This window comes from Prosopis cineraria, unplaced genomic scaffold (assembly GCF_029017545.1).
Source record: "Prosopis cineraria cultivar Desert tree isolate PC_DT_omini unplaced genomic scaffold, ASM2901754v1 PC1028, whole genome shotgun sequence".
Taxonomy (NCBI): domain Eukaryota; kingdom Viridiplantae; phylum Streptophyta; class Magnoliopsida; order Fabales; family Fabaceae; genus Prosopis; species Prosopis cineraria.
Genome location: NW_026556353.1, coordinates 18748 through 22396, shown reverse-complemented (window position 1 = coordinate 22396; position 3649 = coordinate 18748). Strand labels below are relative to the sequence as shown.

Sequence of the window (3649 nt, the reverse complement as noted above, 5' to 3'; positions counted from 1 at the left end):
CAAATTAGATTAAAAATTCTAATGAATAAAAGCATTATATGAGAGATGAATATAATGATCCAGGAAAATTAAATTCGAAATTATGGTGAAGAAAATATTTAGAAATGATAAATCAAAAAGGGAGCACACACAATATGATTTTTTATGATAAAAATGAAAGATTTAATCAGCTAAAAATTAGTTAACTCAAATATTTTTTATTTTAATAATAAATTTATTCTAATGATAAAAAAGGAAAACACATCTAATTAATTTTATGAATGGGCCATATTTTAAAATATTTAAAAATATCATTTGTAATTTGTGAGAGTTGCATTTTTTGAGACCATTGAACTAATTTTCTCTACAATTGAATATTTCTCATAAATCACTGTTTAAACATGAATTATAGTGTTGGGCTCTCTTACTATGGATTTAGAATTTTTCTCAAAAGCACTTTTAAGTAGGGTGTTCACGGGATGAGACGGAATAAGATCAGGACAGGATCGAGACACCACTGCCCCATGTCTCATCCTGAAAAAAAGCCTGGGGTTGAAATTTTGTCCTGTATTTCATCCCATCTTGAAAGTCTTCCTGTCTCTTTAAGAATCAAGATAAGATTGGAACGTCTCGTCATCTCGATAAATCAGATAATGTCAAAGTAAGATCTAGACGATAACATTTATTAAAATTTTAAATCATATAATCTATTAAGTTTAAAATCAAAACAATACAAGTATATAAATCACAATAATTTAAAGTCAATTATTAAATTACATTAATCATAATTCCATATTATGATAGCAATTACAAATAATTTTTAAGCTATAAGAGCAGCAACAACAGGCAAACCGAGCATAATATCAAATCATTATTTTTCTACTTTAGTTGAAATGTGCTAAGCTAATTGCTCTTTTAAAAATAAAGTAAAAAAATATGATATAAATAAAAGTTATTAAATAGATAGATATAAAAATAAATTATATTAATATAATTAATATATTATAAAAAAAGATATATTTGTTTACTCTATATCATTAAAACTATTAATATAAAAAACTTTAGTTTTACATAAGAATTGCAAGTATTGAAATTATAATTAATATAATTAATATAAAAATAAATTATATTAATATAATTAATATATTTAATATTTATTTTAAAAAATATATATATATATATAATATTTGGGAGGAGGCGGGACATCTCGATGGTAATCCCGTGTTGTAACACCCTCAAATTTACAAACCGATTTTTCGCAAATTATTAATTCAAGAAATCATTTTTTTTTTCATTGAACCCTTATCATACCCTTATCATGGTAGAAAAATTTCTACCATGATACATCCAAGACAATATACCACAGGTCTTAAAATATCTCAAAAAGCAATTAGAACCATGAGGGACAGACATGATCCTCATAGCATGTTATTTAAATCAGGTCATGAATCAAGAGGGACAGACATAATCCTCTTGGTCATATAAATACTTTTAATAAAAAGGATTAGAGTTTACATGCTTCACAAAGAAGATATGTCCTAAGTTGGCACAAGATACATTGTATAATCCAAAATAAGAGGCAACGTAAAAGATGGTGTCTCATACACCATAATTACACCTCTGGTGCTTTCTCGGCCGGACTCGCTCCTGTAAAAATATTAACCACGGGGAATGAGACTTAAAAGTCCCAGTAACCAAAAATTAATATGTAATGATGCATGCGGATGTAACTAATCATGCGATTGCTAAGTGGGCACACAAAACATTTAACCGAACAATATTTTCAAACAAACCGAACAAGTATTTAATTGCATGACTGCACCTTATATCCTCCTTTCACCATGCTCGGACGCCAAATCACCCGGCCAAAGGTGAGTTGGACCAAGCGACACGCCACTCATTGGGTCCAATGAGGGCTTACCACGTGGTAATAATTAACCGAACAGAAATTCCCATTAACACCATACATTAAAATACCCTGACAAGTCATGCATCATTCAAATATCCAAACAGGAATATATCCGAACAATAATATCTCATCATGATAAATAAAAAAATAAATTTTTAACCCACTTGGCAATAATTTCAAACAAGTATATACAGTATTTATTTTCAATAATTCATAATTTTTCCAAACAACAAAACAACACATAACCATTCACAAACACACTCATCACAACACATTAATAATGGTTACCTTGTGTCTTGAATAACAAGTTCCCCTTCACAACTCCTTTTTCACCACTATCTTTGTCAATATAATCTACATAATTATTTCACAATACTATATATTAATTTTACATTAAAATAAATAACTCTAATTTAAAGAGTTAGAAAGTCTTAAATCTATAGTCCATATTAACACTAATTTAAGATTTATGCCTCATTTAACTTCCCAAATTCTTTTCTAAAATTCTCGTACCCTAATGAACTATTTTTTTTTATCCTCAATTCACTTCTAGTATCACAATTTCATCCTTCTACATTCTAAAAATTCATCCAAAAATAAATTAAAAATTTTAGAATTATCCTGAAGCCTCAAATCACCTTTCTATAACCTCAAAAATACCTATTCATACTTAAATAAATATTTAATAATCATAGGTTTATCCCTACGTCTCAGATTCCACATAAATTCAACCATATAGATCTAGATTTTAACTCAAAAATTCTTAAACATGAGTTTCAACCTTAAAAAATATTCTATAATATTTTTTATATCCCTAAGAATTTTAACCTATATTTTTAATCCATCATATCATCAGATTAACTATCCTATAGAAAAATCCTAATCAAAATATTTACTCTATCCTACAAAATAATCATATCACTAGAAAGCTAATATTATTTAGAAAATAACTATAAAATTAATTTTGTAATTAAATAAATTTTTAAATGCTAATCTAAACAGGAAAGTTAGAACATACCTGAAGAAAAAGAAAATAATCCCCCCTTGCGAGAAAACGCCGAGCAACGTGAGAGGAAGAGAGAAAAATAATATAAAAATGGGATTGTGAGTCCCAAAATTATATTAAAAAAAACTATAGGTTTGAATTTAATTATTCAAACCTTTGGGCCAAAAGTTGCAATTTTCTCTAAATTGCATCTTAGCCTCTCATGCTTCCTAATGCACACACCCCCTCCTTTTTATACATGAAGGCACCTCTTCTCTTCCCTCATCTAACCAATGTGGGACTTAGAAACAACAACCTTCCACCCCCTTTTTTTTTTGTTCCTTCTACTTCTCTCTTTTTTTTTCAACACACACATAAAAAAAATTATTTATGTATTATATCTTAACTAAATATTGCTTATGTGGTTTTAAATTTAAATTTTTAAATTCATAATTAAATACCTAACCATAATATTATTTCTAAATAACCTCAAATAATATAAATTCCTATTATTATCATTTTTTTTCTCAAAACCTAAATTCCACAATTTCTTTATTATATAAAAAATCAGGATGTTACAATTCTCCCCTCCTTTTAGAAATTTTGTCCTCAAAATTTAATAGATAAGCATAGAAACTATGTACCTAAGCAAATAAATGTGGATAATCTCGCCTCATACTCTCCTCGGTTTCCCAAGTAGCATCACCTAGGGCTCCACCCTTCCAAATCACCTTCACGAGTCGGATGGTCTTATTGCGTAGTTGTTTGTCCTTAAA

The 3649-nt window shown here is 28.1% G+C and overlaps 1 long non-coding RNA gene across 1 annotated transcript; it reads right to left on the bottom strand.

Moving 5' to 3' along the window:
- Positions 1 to 1270: 1270 nt before the first annotated feature.
- Positions 1271 to 3184, bottom strand: LOC129299084 (uncharacterized). The gene is made up of 3 exons (XR_008590489.1): positions 2907 to 3184; positions 2177 to 2242; positions 1271 to 1626 (listed from the first exon to the last, which is right to left on the bottom strand). It is a non-coding gene; the product is annotated as an uncharacterized LOC129299084 (long non-coding RNA).
- Positions 3185 to 3649: the final 465 nt, after the last annotated feature.